General features: G+C 37.7%; 2 long non-coding RNA genes across 2 annotated transcripts; both read right to left on the reverse strand.

The window, feature by feature from the left end:
• Positions 1–8,341: 8,341 nt before the first annotated feature.
• On the reverse strand, positions 8,342–11,127 carry LOC140855671 (uncharacterized). The gene is made up of 2 exons (XR_012138627.1): positions 8,743–11,127; positions 8,342–8,628 (listed from the first exon to the last, which is right to left on the reverse strand). It is a non-coding gene; the product is annotated as an uncharacterized lncRNA (long non-coding RNA).
• A 922-nt stretch (positions 11,128–12,049) lies between these two features.
• LOC140855670 (uncharacterized) lies at positions 12,050–17,017 on the reverse strand. Its single transcript, XR_012138626.1, has 2 exons — positions 13,657–17,017; positions 12,050–13,171 (listed from the first exon to the last, which is right to left on the reverse strand). It is a non-coding gene; the product is annotated as an uncharacterized lncRNA (long non-coding RNA).
• Between the last annotated feature and the right edge of the window lie 6,625 nt (positions 17,018–23,642).

Raw genomic sequence — 23,642 nt, forward strand, 5'->3', positions numbered from 1 at the left:
ATGCCAGAGAAATCAAGGCTCGTCAAGCCCTTCTACGAAGGCCAAGAATGTCACAAGTCACAAGGCCAGATTCACAGGAATTACCCCAGGCATAATCGGGAGCCAGCGGGGGATAAGACATAGGGCTGCAAACAGATTTTAGACCTAGACTCCGGCTGGGTCCACTGGCCCAGCGGGGCATTCGGATTGGGTCGGGGTCACGTATGATTGACACCCAACTGAAAATAGTTGAGATCAATTTTCAAAGGAAAACCATCATGTTCATACCATCTTTTGAAATCATATTATAATGGGCAAAGTCTCACTTACCTCATTTTTCATCCAAAGCCATGTCGGGTCTGCAGCTTAAGTCGAGCATCTAATTATTTTCTTAGCTAAAATAAAAAATTAATAATTAAATATAAATCACTAAAATTTTGATATAACTTAAAAAACCTACTTAAATATGAGTTTTTACTTAAAAATTTTAATTTCATCCAAGAAATTGACTTTACATGATAAATAAAAATCCACCAATCCAAATAATGTATTTGTACCAAAAAGAAAAAAAAATCAAATAATGTATGTTTAAATATAATTAAAATAAAGAGAAGGAGTGGTTTAACATAATTTAAATTCCAGCCCGATCAAATTGGGTCCAAAACAGCTCAAGCCTTGTTTGCTAACCCAAATTAAATTGGATAATATGCTAAGGACTCATTTAGCTCGTGAAAAATGAAAGAGAGAAGAGACAACTCCTGAGAAGTGGAAAATGCTAAAACAGAGTCCTTCTGCAAACAGTATTTTATTGAAGAGAGAACACATTTAAATAAAAGATTTTGATAAATTTTAAAATTATCTAAACTATGTGATAAGAATAAGGAAAAGAAATTAAACTTACTAAAAGCCTAATTAGATTGGCTCGTTAATGTATGAAGCAGAAGAAGAAAAAAAAACTCCAAAAATGTGTGATCATTGTCCTAAGATAAATTTTCGATCCTCGTGCTGGTGTTTATTGAAAATTCTATCTCAAGATACGATCAGAATACCCTCCCTTAGAGTATGATCGTAGACAGGGTTGACAGTCTTTCTATAATACTCAGCAACAAAACCAGAAATAAAAACAAAGAGAACAATGGAAAAGAAAAAGAGTTATCAGAACACTGGACTCTCGGAGACATAATAGAAAAGATTGCTAATTCTCAGATGCTCCACAGGCTAAGACTCATGATCTTTTATACATCGCCAGTAAACACTTGCAGAAGGCTTTTCGATCGACGAATCCGAAAGAAGGCGACCGATCAAAGAAAATACGGTATCTGGGATAAACGATCATTTGACCGTTTGATCACGAAGAGAAGCGAAGCGATCGATGAGAGAAATATGTTAAAAAATAAAATAATATAATATAAAATAATACAAAATATGATAAAGAAAAATAAAATAGTTTGCTATCATCGCACGCGCGCCATGCCACACCGCACCACGATTCTCACATGCGAGCCGGGTCGGTGCGCATGTGAAATAGAAAATCCATATCCTCCCAAGACCCCCCAAGCAAAGGAGAAGAAGGAAAGATGGGTTATAGGCCTCTAAAATAAATTGTTCCTTTCCAATACGGGACTAAAGCAAGTCAAAGACCAATAAAAAACTTTGAAGGAAAGAAAATTTTAAGTTTTCCCTCCAAAAACTCTAACAGTCCCCCTCAAAACTCAAAATTTTAAAATAAATGATATTGATTATCTAAATAAATAAAAATTTTATTTCTGAGTATTTATACTATACAATGAGTGAAGTCTTTTAACCTCACTTAGTATATATAGTTTACATCTGAAGGAATCGGAGTGAACCAAATCTTGAACTACATTCTTTTACCCAGACTTTAACTACCACATACATAGTATAGAAGGATCTATCACGGGGTTGCGCATTATTGCCTATGTGCAAGTATCTTATTATTCATGAGAGTACATAGGTTTTGCCCATCTCCCCTAGCCGCGGTCGTATATGAAAACTCTCATATAAATGAGCCCTCTAGAGATGTGTGTAAAGTCACATCTCAAAGAAAATATCTCTTGAGAACTCATTTAGAGCTATGCTCTTCTTCAACATCTACATAGGAGCACTGATCACCACAGAGATAGGATGGAGTGAAAACTCTTATATATATATAAAAATATGTGCTCTCTGGCCAGCTAATCAGCTTATTATTATCACATTGAACCTCCTTCAAGGGAACTCCTATCACAGAGGTTGGATTCCTACTGCCGGAAAATCCATTATAGCCTAAGTCCCATCCCCCTTGATGACTCTAGTACCTTAGTCCTATTTAGACCTTTAGTAAGGCAATCAGCAAGATTACTATCAGTTTTCACATAAGATAAAGAAATAATGCCATAGATTTCTTACTTTCTTACAAACTTTTATCTTACCTTTATATGTCTGCTAATTTTTGAATTTATTAGTTTTTTTTATAAAAATCTATTGCAACTCTAAAATCATAATAAATTGAAATAGGAGAAATAGGAGATGAAATTAAAAAAATTCAGAAAAAAAATCTTTAAATCATTCGGCTTCAGAGCAGATAAAGTCAAGAGCTACAAGTTCAGATTGCATTGTACTTCTAGCTAGAATGATTTGCTTGACAGATTTTCAAGAAACAGCACTACGATCAAGAAGAAATATATAGCTAGAAGTAGATTTTACATCAGATCAATCGAAAATTCAGTTGGCATCACTGTACCCCTCCAATACAACTGGATAACCAACAAATCTAAGATAATATAAAGTAATACCTTTAAGGTACTTAAAAACTCTTTCATGAGCAGTCCAATGAATCATATTGAGATTACTAGTATAACGATTAAATCTAGAAACAGTATGAGCAATATTAGATCTAGTATGATTTGAGAGATACATAAAAGATCCAATAATTTGAGTATATCTTTCTTGATTTATAGGCTTATCAAAATTCTTCACAAGTTGGATAGAAGGATCATAAGGTGTAGAAACAGAAAAATAATCAGAAAAGCCAAATTTATCAATTAGTAATTGGGTATAATGAGATTGAGATAGAGATATAGAATCAAAGGATCGAACGATCTTCATACCTAGGATTGGATCAATTTCACCTAGGTCTTTGATATCAAAATGGTGGAAAAATTTTTTTTTGACATCATTAATTAAATCAAGATCAGAAGATAGAATCAAGATATCATCAACATAAAGATAAAGAATGTTGGGTGGATGTCTGGCCAGGACACCACCTCTCAAGATCCTTTCAGTACCACGCGATGCAGCAGGAAAAAAGAAGAAATAAAACAAAAGAAAAACAATCAAAATACGTGGATCAGCCACAAAAGGGCTCACCTCTATGGGGCATGCAAACTTCACTATGAAAAAAAAAATTTTACAAGAGGAGACCTCACCCTCAACCCTTGTACACCCAATTCTCTCTCACCTGAAGTTCCCCTCACAAAAGCTCTCTCTCTCTTGGAAGACCCCCTGAACCCCTGAAGTGCCTGGCGACTGCTGTCCAGGAGCCTCCTGCTCCTTGTCTCTCAGCGCTTCCGCCTCTCTCTTCTCTCGGGTTCTCGTACGGCGTAAAAAACCAACCACACATCCTCTCTGTTACCGATCAGCCCTATTTAAAGGGCTTAAAACTTGATTAGAGATAGATTAGGAGTCCTAAACAAAGTCAGATAACCTCTGGACCGTCGGATCAAGATCGGGAGCCACCCACGCCCTTAGATCGTGCCCCGATCCACGAAATAGTACCGTGGACTGCGAGAAATGCGTGGGAAATGCCCACGCGGCCCACAGGCCCAGCCGTGGACCGCCCGATCCATGGTGGACCGGTGCAAAGGGCCAGCAGGTCGCTGGGCCAGGGCCAGCAGGCCGCTGGTCCTGGGCCGGCCCGCTCCCGCGCGCGGGCCTGCGCGCGCCTGGGCCGCCCGCCCGCGTGGGTCGTGCGTCCCGCGCGCCGCCGCCTGAGGACGCGCAGCTGCCGCTCACCGCCGATCGCCGGCGGCCTCCGCCGCCTCGAATCTCGTGCCAACTTTAAAAGCTCGTATCTCCTCCATCCGAGCTCCGTTTCGGATGATCTTGGTCTCGTTGGACTCCATTTTTCGCCGCGAACCTCGCTGTGGGCTCAATATGGGCTGAATCTCGAGGCGTTAAATCCTAACAATCTCCATCTCAACTCGATATTCGGCCTCCTCCAAACTCCGAGAGCTTCTGGATCTCTTCGCCCTCATGCCCTGGGGCAATCGCCTGCTGATCATGGATTGGCAAACATGGGAGTCGAGCCAGGCTACTCGATCCCATCTCCGTCGTATGCTGTGCTCCTCCTGACCTGAGACCTGCTCGGGGCATCGTCCTGCGGCAATAGAAATCTCACCTTGCGACGTCGCCTCTCGTCCTCTCGAGTCTCCTGTCTCGTGCCCGATCCGCCTCCTAGAGCTCCACCTCGCTCTGGACTCCACCTGGCTCCTGAAGCTCCACCTTGCACTGAGCTCCCTGCCAGGTAATAATGTCCTCTGCTCCTCTTCTTCCCCTCCAGCATAATCCTATCGCCGCGTAACACCCTCAGGATTCCTCCACCAGCTATCGTCCTGTAGCCTCTCGAATCCGGTCTGCTAAGTGAGATAAGATTCCATCTGAAATCGGATATGTATCGGACCTCTCTCAATCTCCTCACTGCACCGTTATGTGTCCTCCAGCTGACCGTCCCAATGCTTCTGATCGCACAGCTCGATCCATCCGGCAAATATACAGTGCCCTCACTGTTCTCCAGGGAGTCAAACTGCTCCTCTCTGCAACATACATGATAGGGGCATACAAAATCTAATATCCACTGTTGGGAAGAAGTAGATACCTCGTCAGATATCTCCAGGACATCTCCATCTGAATCGCTGCCGGCCGTCGCTACAGCAGCCACCGTCCGCTTTTTAAGTTGAGGGCAATCTCTGGCTAGATGCCCCAACTCCTCACACCGGTAACACCTGATTTTGCTCAAGTCCCTTCTGGACTTAGACCGCCCTCGTTGCGATCTCCTGTCGCTCCGTCTACCACCTCCTGCTCCTCCAGAAGCCACTAAAGCTGAGCTACCGCCACCTGAGCTCGAAGCTAGGTTCTTCCTTCCGAGAACCTCGTTCTGGAGTATCGCCGTGGTGACCTCGTCCATCTTGATAGTGTTCTTCCCCACTAGAAGAGCAGTCACCAAGGACTCGTACAGAGGGGGAAGCGACGCCAGCAAAACCAGCGCCCTGGTCTTCTCCTCAACGTTCTCGCCAACGCTATGGAGTATCGCCGTGGTGACCTCGTCCATCTTGATAGTGTTCTTCCCCACTAGAAGAGCAGTCACCAAGGACTCGTACAGAGGGGGAAGCGACGCCAGCAAAACCAGCGCCCTGGTCTTCTCCTCAACGTTCTCGCCAACGCTAAGGAGGTCGGTGAGGATCTTCTGGAAGTGGCTCAAATACTCCTGCATGCTCTGTCCCTCAGTCATCTGCAGTTGGTAAAACTGCCTCAAGAGGAAAAGAGTGTTGGTGAGAGACTTCGCCATGTACAACTCCTCGAGCTTCGACCACAGCACCGTCGGAGAAATCTCGCTCAGCACATGGATCACCACCTCATCCGCCAGGTACATGCGGATGGTACTCACCGTCTGCATCTGTAGCCGTTTCCAATCCCTCACCTCCATGGTGGTCAGCTTCTCATCGCACAAGAGAGCATCGATCAATCCCTGTTGGATGAGCACGTCCTTCACCCTTGCCTGCCACAAGGAGAAATTGCTCTTACCATCGAACTTGTTGATCTCCATCTTGATTGTTCATGTCTTCTCCATCTTCAATCTTGCTCACCACCGCTGCAATCTGCGTCCTTGTACCGTCTTGCTCTGATACCACTTGTTGGGTGGATGTCTGGCCAGGACACCACCTCCCAAGATCCTTTCAGTACCACGCGATGCAGCAGGAAGAAAGAAGAAACAAAATAAAAGAAAAACAATCAAAATACGTGGATCAGCCACAAAAGGGCTCGCCTCCACGGGACATGCAAACTTCACTATGAAAAAGAAAATTTTACAAGAGGAGACTTCACCCTCAACCCTTATACACCCAATTCTCTCTCACCTGAAGTTCCCCTCACAAAAGCTTTCTCTTTCTTGGAAGACCCCCTGAACCCTGAAGTGCCTGGCGACCGCTGTCCAGGAGCCTCCTGCTCCTTGTCTCTCAGCGCTTCCGCCTCTCTCTTCTCTCGGGTTCTCGTATGATGCAAAAAACCAACCACACATCCTCTCTGTTACCGATCAACCCTATTTAAAGGGCTTAAAATTTGATTAGAGATGGATTAGGAGTCCTAAACAAAGCCAGATAACCCCTCGATCGTCGGATCAAGACCGGGAGCCACCCACGCCCTCAGATCGTGCTCCGATCCACGAAATAGTACCGTGAACCACGAGAAATACGTGGGAAACACCCACGCGGTCCACAGGCCTAGCCGTGGACCGCCCGGTCCACGATGGACCGGTGCAAAGGGCCAGCAGGCCGTTGGGCCTGGGTCGGCCCGCTCCCGCATGCGGGCCTGCACGCGCCTGGGCCGCGCGCCCGCCTGGGCCGCCAGCCCGCATGGGTCGCGCGTCCCGCGCGCCGCTGCCGCCCGCCGCCGGTCGCCGGCGGTCCTCCGCCGCCTCGAATCTCGTGCTGACTTTAAAAGCTCGTATCTCCTCCATCCGAGCTCTGTTTCGGATGATCTTGATCTCGTTGGACTCCGTTTTTCACCGCGAACCTCGCTGTGGGCTCAATATGGGCTGAATCTTGAGGCATCAAATCCTAACAAAGAAGGATATATTGATCATCAAATCTTTTACGATAGAAACAATTGTCAGATTCATTGATTTGGAAGCCATAAGAAAGAATGATACTATCAAACTTCTCGTGCCATTATTTAAGTGCTTGCTTTAACCCATATAAGGATCTAATAAGCATGCACACTTTATGCTCTTGACCAGACACTATGAAACCCTCAGGTTGAGTCATATAGGTTTCTTCATCAAAATCTCCATGAAGAAAGGCAGTCTTCACATCCATTTAATGCACAAAAAGATTATGGATGGAAGCGAGAGTAAGAAGGATACGGATAGTGGTAATGCTAGCAACAGGTGCATAAGTATCAAAGAAATCAATCCTACATTTAATCACTATTGATTGCCTCCTTCTAGAATAGAGCATCAGGAGATCTCATAACTTCCTGGTATAAGATAGGTGTATCCTCAACCAAGAAGGTAAAGAAACCTTCATCCAGATTCTTTTCGATCCTAACCCTTTTACTCCTAGGCTCAGAAGGAAGATCAGGTAGATTTGAAGTAGGATCATTAGGGATTGGAAGACTAGAGATTGATGATGAACTAGATAAGGAACGAAAGTTATAATCAGAGGTGGATCTAGAAATTTCATTCTTGAAAAAAAATATATTTTCAAAGAAGATTGCGTCTCTGGATTCAATTATGGTATTAGTAGATATATCAATAAAATCAGAATGAATAACAAGAAAACGATAGGTATTACTATCAGGAGAATAACCAATAAAGATGGAATCAACAGTTTTAATCTTTTAGATTCCGGAACAACAATCTTAGCTAAGCACCTCCAGACTCGAAAGTAACTCAACTTTGGTATATGTACCTTCCAATACTCATAGGAAGTCTTGTCTGTATCCTTTGATGGAATTCTATTAAGAATGAAAGTAGATATCAAAAGAACTTCACCCCATAAATTTTTCGAAATACCAGAACTGATGATCATGGTATTAACCATGTCCAAAAGAGTTCTATTTTTTCGTTCAACAGCACTATTAGATTGAGGAGAATAAGGAGCAACAACTTCATGAATTATACCATGTTCTTCACAGAATATAACAAATTCATTTGAAGCATACTCTCCTCCATGATCAGACCTTAGAATTTTGATTTCCTTTTTAATTTGATTTTCAATCTCAGCTTTGAAAACCTTAAACTTATTGAAGACTTTATACTTGGTCTTTAGGTGATAAGAATAACAATATTTGGAGAAATCATTTATAAAGGTCATAAAATAACGACTTCCACCACGAGTTGGATTTCTACAAGAATTACAAATATCAGTATGTATAAGTTCAACGAGTTGAGTATCTTGACGTGGGATGAATTTGAAAGATTTTCTAGTTTATTTGAATTGAGCACAGATCTCACATTTAGATTTATGATCAATCTTGAATTTAAAAATAAGATTAAGATTGAATATTTTTTGAATGGACTTGAAATTCATATGTCCTAGTCTATCATGCCAAATATCACAAGATTCAGAATTCAATACAATGGATCGAGAAGGAACAAAAATATTTTCATTGATCAGAGAAATTACATTAAGTTTGAATAATCCTTCAGATACAAATTTTTTTCGATAAATATATCACTTTTGAAAATTACAATCTTATTGGACTCTAATACAATAAGGATCCACTGACAAGATTTCTTCTGATGTCTGGAACATGCTGTACGTCTTGAAATATCATACTTTTTTCTGAGGTAAACCTTAGGTTGACATTTTCTTTGCCCAAAATGTTGACAGCTGTTCCATTTTTCATGATTACACTTCCTCCACTTGAATCCTGATAAGAGAAAAATATATTCTATCAGTGCAAACATGGATTTTGGCACCAGAGTCTAACCACCAATCAGTGGTTTTATAGGCAAAATTAACTAATGGGATGAAGGATACTGACCTAAATGATTCACCTTCTACCATGTTAACCATAGGTTTAGATTGAGGTTGGTTCTTCTTTTTCTTAATCACAACTTTTTTCTTCTTCTGATAAAAGTATTGATGTGCAAGATGGTTGTCTCGGCCACAAACGAAGCAGAACCTCCCATCAATAAATTTTTTATATCCTATGGTTTGAGAATTTGGTTTATGCTGGTTCTGAAATCTACCCCTTTTTTCCTTACCTTTGTTTTTGAAATTCTTGAGTTTAAAGGTCTAGTTCAAGCCATAACGATTCTGACTCTTAGGATTTTGTTCTAAGTTTTAAGATTCAATCAGGTTTATTTTGGCTTTCATTTGATTTTCCTTTAAGTCTTTAATTTGATGTTAGTCTTCTATTCTAATAGCTTGAATCACTGATCCAAGGATAAGATTACATTGAGATCTTATAAGATCACATTCAAAATTAGTCCATGATGATGGGAGCTTATCAATTAGACTTGAGATTTGATAGTTCTCATCTAATGTCGAGCCCCATCTATAAATCTCTTAGACCAAATTTTGAAAATGATGGATTTGGTCATTAATAGGAATATTGTCTACTATCTTAAAGTTGCTAAAGTCACTAATGGTAAACCTCATAGCCCCCTCATTATCTCTACTATAAGCATCTTCTAAGGCAGTCTAAAGTTCTTTAGCGATCTTATATTTCCTATAGATTTCATATAGGTTATCTGATAAACAACTCAGAATCCTAAACCTACAATGAAACTCAATTTCTTCAGATGACATATTATTTCTAGAGGTATCTGAGAAATCAGAAGATCTTATTCTAGATAAGGAAGATGACACATCATAAGGTAGTCTTTTTCCAATGGCAGTGCTTAGGCCAAGTGTAATTAACCAAGTCTCAAGTTGTTCCTACCATCTAAAGAACCCGTGACTATTGACTTTTTTAGATTTAAGGGTCCAAGCTTCTTTGACACTCATGATAAACAAGATAGGAATATAAGAAATTTTGATTGAGGAGGGTTTAAACAGAGCTGCAAATAGAGTTTATAGTATTTTAGAAATCTTATACAGAAAACTCGTAAGCAGATAATAGTAATCAGTCTTTAATAGATGATAATGCAGTAATTTTATATTTCAAATGAATTAAATTATCAAAAATACAACTATGAATAAAAATTAAAGACTATTAGGACTCTTTGATTTCAAAACAGAAGTCAAAAATCCAAATAAAAAAATAACACTGTTTGTCAGGCAATGTTATACAAAGTAACTGGAGCGATAGATAGTGTTTATCAATGTTTAAAAAATTCAGTCAAAATAAAATACTAAAACTTTATATCTGTACAATGAAAGTTGGAAGAAAATGAAATCGAAATGTAGAGATCATTAAAATATTTGCCTTAGAATGCTAGAACAAAATCCTTCTGCAAATAGTATTTTACTGAAAAGAAAACATATTTAAATAAAAAATTTTGATAAACTTTAAGGTTATAAACTATGTGATAAGGATAAAGAAAAAAAAATTAAATTTACTGAGAACCTGAATGGATTGGCTCGTTAATGTACGAAGCAGAAGAAGAAAAAAAACCCCAAAAGCATGTAATCACTGCCCTAAGACAAATTCTCGATCCTGATGCCTACATTTATCGAAAATTCTATCACAATATATGATCGAGATACCCTCCTTTAAAGTACAATCGTAGAGAAGGTTGACAGTCCTATAATATTCAGCAACAGAACCAAAACAGAAACAAAGAGAACAATGACAAAGAGAAAGAAAGTTCTTAGAACATTGAACTCTCAGAGATAGAATAGAAAAGATTGCTAATTCTCAGATGCCTCACAGATTAGAACTCATGATCTTTTATAGACACTAGCAGATGCCTGCATAAGGCTCTTCGATTGATGGATCCGAAAGAAGACGACCGATCAAAAAAAATACAGTATATGGGATAAACGATCATTTGATTATTTGACCGCGAAGAGAAGTGAAGCGACTGATCAAAAAAATACGTTAACAAATAAAATAAAGCAATAAAAAATAATACATAATATGATAAAAAATAAAATAGTTTGCTATCATCGCACACATGGCACACCCTATGACGATTCGAGCGTGTGAGTCAAACCAGATCGGTGCACGCATGTGAAATAGAAAATCCACATCCTCCCAAAATGCCCCAAGCAAAGAAAGGGAAGGAAAGATAGGTTATAAGCATCTAAAATAAAATATCCCTTTCCAATATTGTACTAAAGCAAATCAAGATCAATAGAAAATTTTAAAGGATGTAAAAATTTTAAATTTTCCCTTCAAAAACTCTGCCACATCTCTTATTTTGATTGAGATTTAAAAAAAATTCTCATAAAAAATCACTTTCTATATTTCATGAAAAATAAAAACCCATAAAAAAAAAAAAAGATAGATAGATTTTGTCATTTCTCATAGAATAAAAAATGATAATGCTTTTTTCTTGCCCAAAATACTCTTTTAAGATGTACGATTAAGATTTTATAAAAAAATTATAAATAATTAAAATAAAATACTAAATAATAATAATATAATATAATATTAATATTTTAATATTTTTATTAATATCATATTTTTTATTAATATTAATTTAATATTTATATTAATATATTAATATTATAGTAGTATAATATAATATATATTAATACAATAAATTATTATGATCTAATATTATATTATAACATATTAATATTATTTTTATATTAATATAAATATAATATTATTATTATATAAAATTTAAAAACAAAATATATAATTTTATATCTATTAAAAATATATTAAATATTTTATATAATATTTTTTTTAAAAAATATTCAACTAAATATAAATCACTCTACAATAAATTATTTTTTCATGTTGAATCAGACGTTTCAAAATTTAATTTTTACAAATTTATTTTATAAAAAATAATTTTTTAAAAAATAATTTTTAAAAAATAAAAAAAAATTTCTACAAACCAAATATCCTAGAAACTTGAGCTAAGTCCAAACTGGGTTTGTCGCAGTTACCAACTCATTCTCAACCCTAGCACGATATTCCTTCGGTGCCAAGGCTTATATTCTTTTAGCCGAATCAACCTTGACCAGCTAATTTGCACACAAAATTAAGAAGTGTTTGAAATAACATGAGTATAAAAAAAAAATCCAAAATATGTTTATCCACAAATTACTTTTTATGCATAAAACAAGTGGCATCTTACTAATCTTGTATTTATTCGGGTCATATGTCCTAGTAGTACTTGAATTGCATGAGACGCCTCCCCCATTTTCAAGAATCAATGAAAATCCGCTGCTGCAAATTACTGAACATTTCGACATTCAAATCACCGGAATTTGGTTCATACACCAAAATCATCCCTTTACGAATAACCACATTTCTCCTAATACATTTGAAGGAAATTAATGTTGGAACCTGAAATGCATGTCCTGAGTGTTTTTGATGCTTCAAAGTGCTGGTGCTCTCGTCCAGACACCATCCACGAGGAGATTGGATTCTGATCGCACGCGTCTATTGGAGTCATTTTTTAACCCCACGACGACCTCTTTCTTCCATAAACGGAGACAGGCCCGATCTAGAAAGATTGAAGTAGTAGGAAGAGACGGATTGAATCCCGACCACACGGAAAAGAATAAACAGGGCAAGTACGTTGCCGAGATAGGTGAGGTAACTCAAATACAAGCGATTTTAGTTTGATGGCAATCCTATAAATACATGAATCTCAAGATTATAAGAAACATTACACATTTTCAAACAGTTACCAATGTGCCGGCTAGTCCGTTGGCAATGTCTCTTAGGTGTTTGTACCAGAGACCTGGGACCAACGCCGGTTCAAACTTGAACTATAGGCCAGTTTTCATATGAGATTTCCCTCACACCAAAACAGAGCAACGAAACAAGCAGAGAAGTTTCCCCCCAAACTACAGACACACACGAGAGGAGTTGTTTCTCTTTCATCAGAATTAGCTAAGTTTTTTTGGTAATCGTAGTTAGCGAACTTGTTACAGGGGAAAAAATCTATAATATAGAGCTATAAAAAATTGTTACCTCAGTCCATAAAATACCTCCCTTTTTCTCGGTGTAATCTTCAACGATCCGTAAGCTCTTAAAGACTGGAAAGCTCAAGTATCTTTTACCTATGCATGTCGGCAGCTTTACATACCCTCTCCATGGGCAGAAAGTGTCAAGGCTCCTAAGATGGTGGTTAAGGAATAAAAGGTTTAAAAATTCATCTTGATGTGGATTCAGGATTACCAGTGCCAGTATAGAACTTCCCAGTGTTCTGATTGGAATCAACTGGACTTTGATGAACATGGCCACTGCTGTCACCACCAACTGATGGCATTGCTGGTGACTCACCTTTGATGCCTAGAGTAGAAGCTACACCAGCCCCATAGAAGCGAGTCAAGCCTGCCTGTTGCAATAAATAGGTTTAGATTGAGAAGTTATTCTAGAAAACAATGGAAAGTCCGTCAAAATAATGAAAAGAAAGTTGGAGGCAAGATTGGATCATTTCAACACAAGCATCATAACAAGGGGACCAGGACAATCGTCAGGCAGAAGAAGCATGGGTTTTTACAGAGGAATTGCTGTGGGACAGTTGCTGTGGAAGATTTTTTTTTATTTAGGAGGAGCTGATTTGAAAGAGCGACCAGCATGTCATAGTGATCCACATTTAGAAGGGATGCAGAGACATTTTGAAGTCTTCCAAAGAAGTTAAGACTAGGTTCCAACTATTCACTACAGTTAATAGTATAGTAATATTACACCATAACCAAGCTCCTGCAGATATAAAGAATGCTTACTAATAGACAACAGTTTAATGATAAACGAAAATAATAATCTCATTTGACTTAAGGTAAAAGAAGACCGACAAGACTAAAAAGAAAAGTAGCTAACCTCTAATGATTCATTTTCTGCCTTTAGATCCCTGCAGAGTTTCTGGAGATTTTCAAGCTCTACACTTAGTGCACTATTTTCATTGTTCAGTTCAGCCACCTTCCTTGCCAACTCCTCACATTCTTGCTGGTGACAGAGAAGAGAGCAAGACAATTAGGTCCCAGCAACTATGGCTTAAGAATAATAGAAAAGAACATAAAAGTTAAAAACGAAAATGGCACTTCAAGAGAAGGCGCAAAAGGTGCCATCTGAAAAAAAGACACAGTTATCTTGATATAACGCTTCATGACAAGCAGCTCATACAAAGGAAACTGACAAAAAGAATGGGAACATCAGGAATTCTCTTATTATAGTACACCCAGCTGCCACAAAGGTATGAAGAGAATCTAATACTATTTAGTTGAGGAAAATAATGAATCTCACACACTGATAGCACCATTTTCATGAGCCATTTAAACCATATCATGAGAGAGACCAGCTGTACAACAATACAAACAAAAAAACAAATTTCTAAACATGTGATATAACAGTAGTCATAACGAACAAGCCTTAGCCTTACTACACAAAGTCAGCTTTATGATAGTCCCCTTTGCCACTGCGTTCATATTGAAAGCTACATTCATAGTCATTACTGGATTTCCGACTCTTCCGCATCTCCTTTGACATAAATAAAAGCCTTTCATCTTAGTAAGGCCTTCATCAATCTTCATCCCACACTGGAGTCCAGCACATGCATTGGACATGATTAGTGGGTGGCTCTAATCCAACCAATAAGGTCGCAGGGGGGAGCCAAGCACCTTACGTGCATGTGTTGGGGATGGCAAGTTGCTGAACTGGGTGGTGGGTCCAGAGCATGCAGGGAAGATGCTCTTTTCTTTTTGTGGGCATCAACTGCACATCACAAAACAAAATCAGCTTTTTTTCAAAAAAGAAATATTGGGTTTGGGGGTGGGGGCAACATTAGGGTTCAGGCCTTGGAGGTAAGTTTGCCTCCAGGCTTATCCCATCATTTATAGCGTATATTAGAGATCTAGATCTCGTAAATCAATGCACCACCTAGCATCCAATTGGTGCAATTTATTCATTTTCAAAATGTACCCATTCTTCGCATATCCTTCAAGGTTTTACCACATGTCCAACTCAGCAGCCTCATGTTGGGTAATGGGGCTGGTTCATGCAGGGAAAAATGCCCTTGCCTTTTTCTGGGTAACAGGTGCGCATTGAAATACTGAAAATTTTGGTACAGATTTTTTTTCCTAGGAAACACAAGGCTTCAGGCTCTGGAGGAGTGTAAGTTGACCTCCCCATTATAATATAATAGAAATGACCACATCTTGTGAATCAATCCACCACTTCATATCCAATTGGTGCAATTCATGCACTTCAAAATGCGCTTGTTCTTGGCATATCCTTCATGTTTTACCACACAGCAATCTCATCTTTAGGCATATGATTTGGCCCTAAATATCACATTCCAAAAGCTAGTTAACAATCATACATACACATACTTCAGTTGGTCTTTAATCTAGCTGTAATATCTATACATCTTGCATCATTCTCAAAGCTCAACCTGATAGATCGCCTCTAATTTTGAGCAACCAAGGGTAAAGTCACACTAGTCCTTTTGTGATTGTTGTCATTTTTGTTTAGTTTTATCACCTCTCCTGATAGTTCATTGTGTTGTTCATGATATCTTATTGAACAAGCTAGCTAATAATTCAAAAAATTATATTATACTATCAATAACTCAATTGATCTTTAAGCTCTAGTGTGTTTTCATGTTGCATCATTCTCAAATTCTCTCCTTTAGTTGTCCAACCCAAAGAATGTGCATATTGAACTTAACGCCCTTCTTGCCTTCTCTAAGCCAATTCTTCCCCTTGATACCATAGCCTTCATGTTAGCTTCGCCAATGTCTTCAACTATGAAAACCTTCAACTCCTTCTAAATGCTCTTGTGAAGACTTCCAACTTCATGGAATTTGTATATGAGGAAGAACGATATCTCTAATCTGATGTAGAGTAAATTTAATAATTTAATTAAAAAAAAATCTACCTAATCGATTATGAGGATCGATGGATCAAATGACAGTACCTGCACCAGAAGTAGGAGGGAGGAGCCCTACAAACCAAGCCCCTCTCTCCTCCCTCTAGGCAATGATGTCGATTGACCGATGCATTATGAAAAAAAGTAAGGCTAAACCGATTTTCCCTTCTCCCTCCCGACAACGAGCCGAATCATCATCAAACAAAAGGGATGAGGACATGTTCCAAAAGGGGACGACCGTATCAATGCGTGGTCCGATCGAGATGAAGGCGGGATGGCCAAGATGGGCTACGGAAATAGGTTTTGGGGTCCTGCACCCGTCCCACGCACCATAATCTCACTAGAACGGGATGAGACGGTCGAGATGGCTCCCATCCCACCAGAACTTCAATACTTGATCACAAAAATTGCAGAAATAAATGGGTGGTTGATTGGCCAATACTAACCTAAATGATGATATTATTAAAATATAGTTGGTGCTTATGCTTCACTAACAAGTCAAGAGGAAAAGGAAGGCAATGTTTGCACAAAATTTGATGGATCAATAGAAGGTATATGAGTGGGGACAATAATGGGTGGCAACTTTCAAGGTAAGGATAAGTGGTCTAGGATATAGCAGATAATATGCAGGTCTAGGATATAGCAGATAATATGCAATGCCTTAAAACTTGGACCATTTATTGGACCAAAAAAGCAAACAGGTTATGGGCCATCGATTCAACTATCGAGTTAATCAAAAACAAACCATGATGTTAATGATATGACCATCACCATAACCATCTAGTTTTTTCCCAACCATTTGGGTTGGTGTTATGGATCTTCATTTGCCAAATATTTCCATTTAGGGCTACATATGATATTATTGTAAGTTTCTCCATATCCTTCCTCCCAACCTTCATCCTTATCATGTTAAATCTTCCTCTCCTTTTGCTACAACCTTCAACACAATAAAATATCCCTCCTTATTGGAGCATTCTTAAATCTTCATTATAAAAGTCTATATCATCCCAATTGATTTTTCATCATTGTTTTTATTTTGTGTAAATCCTACAACTCCTCTAATATATTAATTTCTCAATCCATTGTTTTCTAGTTTTATCATTTATGATATATCCATCTTTATATTCTCATTTCTACCACACTCAACCTGTTTTTGTAAACTCTCTTTATTGCTCAACACTGCAAGCCATACAACACTATATGCCTTGTTCCATAGAATTTTTTCCCCTTGAGAGTCAAGGTATTGTCATAACGATATAATAGACAAATTTAATCATTATAAAATATAATAAGTAGATTGACATTATTTATATTGTACAGTCATAGACTTACCTATACAGATATATTATAACAGTAATGTTATAATATTGTATGGTCATACATGCATCTGTATATTATATACATAAAAATATTTATAAAATTTCCAAGAATCACATGCCAACTTTAGGCACTCTTTATAATTATTAATCACAAAGCATGTGTAATGCCTATATTAATAGATACTTTGTAAATGATAATTGGAATCTGTCTACTTCTTTAGTCTGCCCAAATTAGAGAATATATATCCCCAAAAAATAGCACAAGTAAATTAATAAGTGGGATTAAACCAGAAGTAAGCGGGAAGAAAGAGCATCCAAACATTACATAATCCTAGAAAGAACATTTAATCAAGCACAAACCTATCATCCAAGGCATCAAGAGTTAAAATTTTTATCCAAAAATGTTATTAAAACAGTGTTCTGCCTTGACTTTGCTCCATTCTTTGCTTTCTCTTGCATTTCTTCTAGAAGATGGAAAAGGAGGGTTAGAAGAACTGAGAAAGAGAAGGGATGAGAACAAGAGGGAGTGTTTCAGATGCTGAGGTATTGGCAACAAATCAAAAAAAAAAATACAGAGGAAGAAAGAGAAAGAAGGTTGCATACCTAGATCACACGACAGCCAAGCTTGGAGGGATTGAGAACGGCAAGGGGAAGAGGGAGGAGGGGGAGAGAGAGGCCGTAATGGCTACTTGTGATCTGTTGGACCATCGATGCATGGACACATCAAGAAGGAAGTTGAACAGCTAAGGTCAAAACTGAGAAACATTAAGATCAAGCCCTAGCCACTAATCCAGTTTCCCTATTTCATATAAAATTAAATTGGCTGCTTCAATTGAACCTGAATTGCTAGTTTGACTGACAACTCCCCCCCACACCCCCCCTCCCAACCCCCAGAAAAAAAGAAAAAAAAAAAACTGTTGGTTTTCCATGCAAAATAGCTTAAGGGGTATGTCCAGCCAGGTCACCTAGCCGGTTGATGGTTCAACCAGTTCAATCAGCTAGTCCAGGTTTTAAAACCATAGCAATATTGTTCATGTGGTTTTCATGATTCAAACCTAATGGTAGATTCAATTTTGGATTTGCAAAGGCCTAAAATTCATAAATTACTTCTTTCTATCGAAAAAAAGCGAGATTAGCATGTAAGTATGTAACTATAAGGTGCTATCCAAGAAAAGCTTGACCTCAAAACAAAACATAATAGTCTTAAATGTTTAGGTGCAAGAGAAGAAATCAAACTACTAAGCCCATTTACAAGATGCTTGAAGTTTAAAAGAAAATGTAACAACTCTTAGAAAAAAGTAATAAAGGAAATTAGAAATTAAGAAATAAAACAAGTATGCAACTATAATGATTTGATTGTATTAGATAAAGTTGTAGGAGAAATTTTTGTGGAGATGAGAGGTAAAAGCATACACATTTTTACAACAAGTAATCAAGGTAAAGCGAATTTGCTTTTCCCGTATTACAAGAGAATTTGCTTTAGACGATGGGAAAGACTAAATCATACAAAGACTAAAAAGGAAAGGTTTAGTGTTGCAAAGAGACCAACACACCAATCATGTGATATAATTTTATATAGTTGGTCAGATTCAAGAGAAGGTGAACATGAATGTTGTAAATTAGTCAAAATGTGATCTAAAATATACAACTCATTCAGTCTGATCGATCATTGCAAATAGGATGAAATACAAATCCATCCAAAGGAAACATTCCTTCCCCACCCACTGCTCTCAGGAAACCACACGTTCAGATTGGCGGCAACCAACTATTTGTCCAGGTGGGCGGAGGCCATAGGTTTAAAATCCATGACAAGGGTGGTGGTAGCAGATTTCACGAATGAACCATGAATTGGGTAGTTCGACCCATAACAAAGCAAACTGACACCAAATCAAGATGGCTCAGCCGGTCAGACCGGTTCATTTATAAAACCCTTCCCCACCGCATTCGGTCGAAGGTCGAGAGGGCTCACAAGTTTGACACCTCTCACTGGCTCATGCTCTCTTCCCCACCTCTTCGACATTGATCAGCACCTCCCTCCCCTTTTTGACGCCAAACAGCGCCTCTCCCCTCCTTCAACGATGACTGGTGCCTCTCTCTGCTCTTCAACATTGACCGACACCATTAGGTAAGCTCTCATCTCTCTCTCTCGGAAGGGGTTCCACACTCTCTCTCTCGAAAGGGGTTCGGCCACTAATCTCTCCCTCTCCCTTCTCCATAAGGCCTCCTGTCTATCTCCCTCCCTCTTCTCTCTCCTTCTCCCTCTCCCCCCTCTCACTCTCCCTCCCCCCGATTCAATACACCTCAGCTCGATATTATATATACCAGCATCATACTGAATTGGTCCCCAACTAGTACGAGCCCCAATGTCGATTCGGCGAACCTTGATATGAATACTAGACAAGTTTGACAGACTAAGAGTGCAAATAGTAAATTTTTAGTGAAAGATGAGGATAGTTTAAAAAAACCAAAGATAAAATGATTTTTTTCAAAAGTTATTAAACAAATCCAGTACAAAAATTTCTATAGAATAGGCACAATTAGGGAGCTGTCCAATTTCTACAAATCCAATTTCGAAACTATAAATAATTCAAAAATGGTCGGAAAGAAGTGCATTAGGACTGAATAAAAGACCGATTGAGGTCCAAAATGGTGCAAGATATTGCACCCATTTAGTAGCTTATTTGATAAGGTTTATGAACACAAAAAAAGGACAAATGATTGGACATGTATAAGGAGAAAAAAAAGTGATGCACAAAATTATCATAACTAATTTGGGATTTAACTTATTACCCACTCTACGAAGTGATGCAAAAGGGTGATATTGGGTAACTTCGTAGCTTGATTAGTAATTTATTGAAAACCAAAAAAGACGAATCATTAACACACAAGGGTACTCATTTGCAAGAAAAAAAGTGATGTAGAATTACCTTGATTATTTTGGGATTAAACATACAGCCACTCTATGAAGTTAAGCAAAAAGCTTATAGAATCATAATTAAGAAAATCGATGATAATCTTTCAAAACCAATTTAGTTTTACACTCGGAAGGCCAACACTGGAGGCTACATTGTTATGAAATGGATAAAAAATATTCAAAAAAGAAAATACAGCAAAGGATGTGAGATTAACAAGTTATTTGGTAGTTTCAGCAATAGTGTCCATTAGCGTTAAAGTAAAATTAGCAACATGTAGACTAGAAGAACAACAACAGGTGCTAGAAGTAATCGTGATGCCAAAATAATAATAATAATACATAATAATAAAATCTGGTCACGACAGGCTTAGACCAAGCATCAAGACCAAGTCACATGGTTTGTTGTACCGCCCCATACTGGATAGTACAAGATGTACCATATTGTACCAGTACCTTACCAATATGCCATACCACCTGCACCGACACTACCGTAGCATATCAAACTATTTACCAACACTATAATATGATTTTACCAATACAAGATCCAGTATCAAGACGGCGAATCTTGCCAAACCACATCCTTTTACACCACTCATGGATAAATTTGTTGTTATTCAAAAGAATGTCTCACGACATATGTTACTTGCAAATGCTATTGTGTCGATTGATGAAAAGACAAGATTAAATGTTAAATTCAATTCAGGGAGGAAAAAGCTTAGAGGATTAGGGCTCAAAAATAATAGAATAAAAATAGTATGTGGAACATGAATTCAAAATAGATATAAAGATGAGGCCTCGATCAAGACTGATAGACAAGAGCAACAGCATAATAATCCATCTCACCATGTAGGATTTACTACACAAAAAAAAAAGGTTATATATGTAATAGTACTATACAACATTTGAAGTACCAGTACGTGTATCGGTACCTTAATAGTACAAACCAAGCTTTTACGTCCCGGCGGGATGGACGGCGTCTCGACCGTCCCATCCCATTCCTATAAGAAAACGGGATTGAAACGGGGTGGGGACTCCGAAACCAATCCATGCAGGGAGAAGAGAAGAAAGGAAGATGAAGAAGGAAAAAGTAAAAAGAAAAAAGAAGAAGAAAAATGAAAAAAAAAAAAGAAAGGAAGGGATAAGAAAATAAAACAAAAGGAAAAGAAAAGAAAACAATATAGAAGAAAAAAAAGAAAAGAAGGAAAGAAAAGAAAAAAGAATGAAATGAAAAAAGAATGAGAGAGAAAAGGAGGATAGCTATCAGGATGCATGATCAGAACCACTGACGGGACGGGACGGGGGGATGTCCCATTCCATGGAAATACCAAAATATCTCTGTCCCATGGAATTTAAAACTTTGGTACAGCAAAGGAGAGTGATGCATAATGTGTCGGTAAGGCTAAAAAATAAGGGTACTACTAGTACCAAACTACCAAAACAATATGGTATTAGTCCACATGCACCACTACTTAAACCACCAATATTCAAACCAGATGAGGTGGGAGAGGTCCTTTAAGTGACATGGTGACCATTCCATACCTTGTCAACTTAAGGAAAGAATTTATAGAGAAGCAATAAAACTTGAAACATTGTATGGCTTGAAATATTGCATAATAAATGGAATCAAATGAACAAACTAAATTTAATATAAATGCAAAATGTTAAGATGGATGCATTGTAAATCTAGGCAAATGTATGATAAAGAGATGTAAAAGTTGCACAACTTCAGGACAAAGTGATGGAGATCATTTTCAAATGGTATCAACATGCACAACAAGATCTAAAAGAGGCTCTGATGAGGAGAAGAATCAAAGTATGGCAGGGGAAGAATGAAGTTAACAATTGTAGAACCAAAAAAAGTATAATTTACTCCAAAGAAACTAGTGGTATCCACGAAATTACTCTAAAATGTGTTATTGATGGTAATTTTTGAGAACGAACCAACAAAGAGAACAAAAGCAACCCAGAAAACCAGAAAAGATTGATATTTCTTCACTGTACAATAATTTGAGTTGAAAGAATATATGAACCGATTTACGAGAATAACTCAGTTTCTTATCTTTCAAATTTTACTACAGATCTTAAAATGACCATAATTCAAATCCAAACATAGTTCTGATTTGAACATAATCACATCCCTTGTTTTCTACTTCGTATCCAAGAATAGTTCTAACTAAGATGAGCATAATTCAGATCTCAAAAAATAATCTCATTCCCGTTTCCTACTTTGGCGAATAGACATGAACTTAGTTTAGATAGATACATGGCTTCTAACGAACAGGACTGAACAGAATGATACACAGTTCAAATCTTAGGAACATATCCAAATGGATACTGGGAGCAAATATGGCCGTTCAAGAAGAAGAAAATGGGTGGAGAATTGGGATTTGTGAACACAGCGAAGGGATTCAGTTGGCCTTGGGGTTCAGTTGGGATTAGGGCTTGGATTGGAGCAGCAAACTACCGGACAAGATATGAATAAAAAGAGGGTAAGGGATAAGGGGAAGAAAAAGAGGAAGGAAGAAAAATCTGTGGATTGCCACAGAGGAAAAGAGGGGGATTCTAATGGCGAGACAGGAGAATGGGTCAGTAAATCACTTTGGGTCCCATACATGAGGTAAGCTTGAAGACGGGAAGGAGATGGGGAGTTAGAGATGCACTCAAGTCAAGAGTTTGAAGGGTGCTTGAAACAAAACCATGACTACCAAGTTACAACCTGATGGGTGTTTTTTTTTTTTTTTTAATTTTAAAAGCACAATTTTTTTTTTCATTTTGTCAAAATATCCTGATAACTTTTTATATAAAGCAAAAATAGAAATACTAAATACATTCCTTGCCTTGATTGTCATATTTTTGTTTTTAAAAGTAGTAAAACGAAAAAAAGGGCAAATATGGTCTAGGTTATAAATTTATTATAAATTGTTCCTTAACTAATAAAAATATAAATATGTTTATTACATTTTTTATTTTTGAGTTAGGATGGTCATAATAAGACATCAAAAGCACAAATCATGGCTAATAGAAGTGAAAAGCTTTAACTATGGATTTTCATATCATTCAAAAATGAAACATGTAAATACTTCAGAACCAATAATATACGAAGTCCTAAATTTCGTAGCCAACTGCAACATGAAATTACAACCTTTATGACCATGATTTAACATCCATATGGCAATCATGACAAGAACAAGTCATGGCATAATGCAATATCAAATTACCACCATTAAGACCATTATACACCATCTTTGTAATAATTATAACAGCTATCAAAATCATGACAAAGCTGATATGGTGGCCAACCAGCCACGGGCCAACCATTGTGTCCATTACATAGCTTCTAACCATTATAATAACCACTATAACCGAACGTTTGTTGTATGGTTCTTGATACAACTATGTCACAATAGTCATAAGTCATATCCTTTATGGTAGTCATTTTGACAAAAGAAGGGCACCTCTCATTTGCCAAATGGTAGGCCTTTGAAGCTAACCCCAAACAGAACAAAGCTCATCAAATATTATATGGTTTTTAAATTTTTATTGACTTCTCTCACTCAACCTCATGCTTTCTGCTCTTCATCAAAGCTAGACTTATAAAGATGTTCTTATTTATGAATGAAATGTTTGAATCTAACAAAAGTAAAAGCTTGTATTAGATGAATAACTTCAGCATTGAATATAAGGTGCACCACAAAATGCAAACCCAG

This window comes from Elaeis guineensis, chromosome 2, assembly GCF_000442705.2.
Source record: "Elaeis guineensis isolate ETL-2024a chromosome 2, EG11, whole genome shotgun sequence".
In the NCBI taxonomy this organism is placed as follows: domain Eukaryota; kingdom Viridiplantae; phylum Streptophyta; class Magnoliopsida; order Arecales; family Arecaceae; genus Elaeis; species Elaeis guineensis.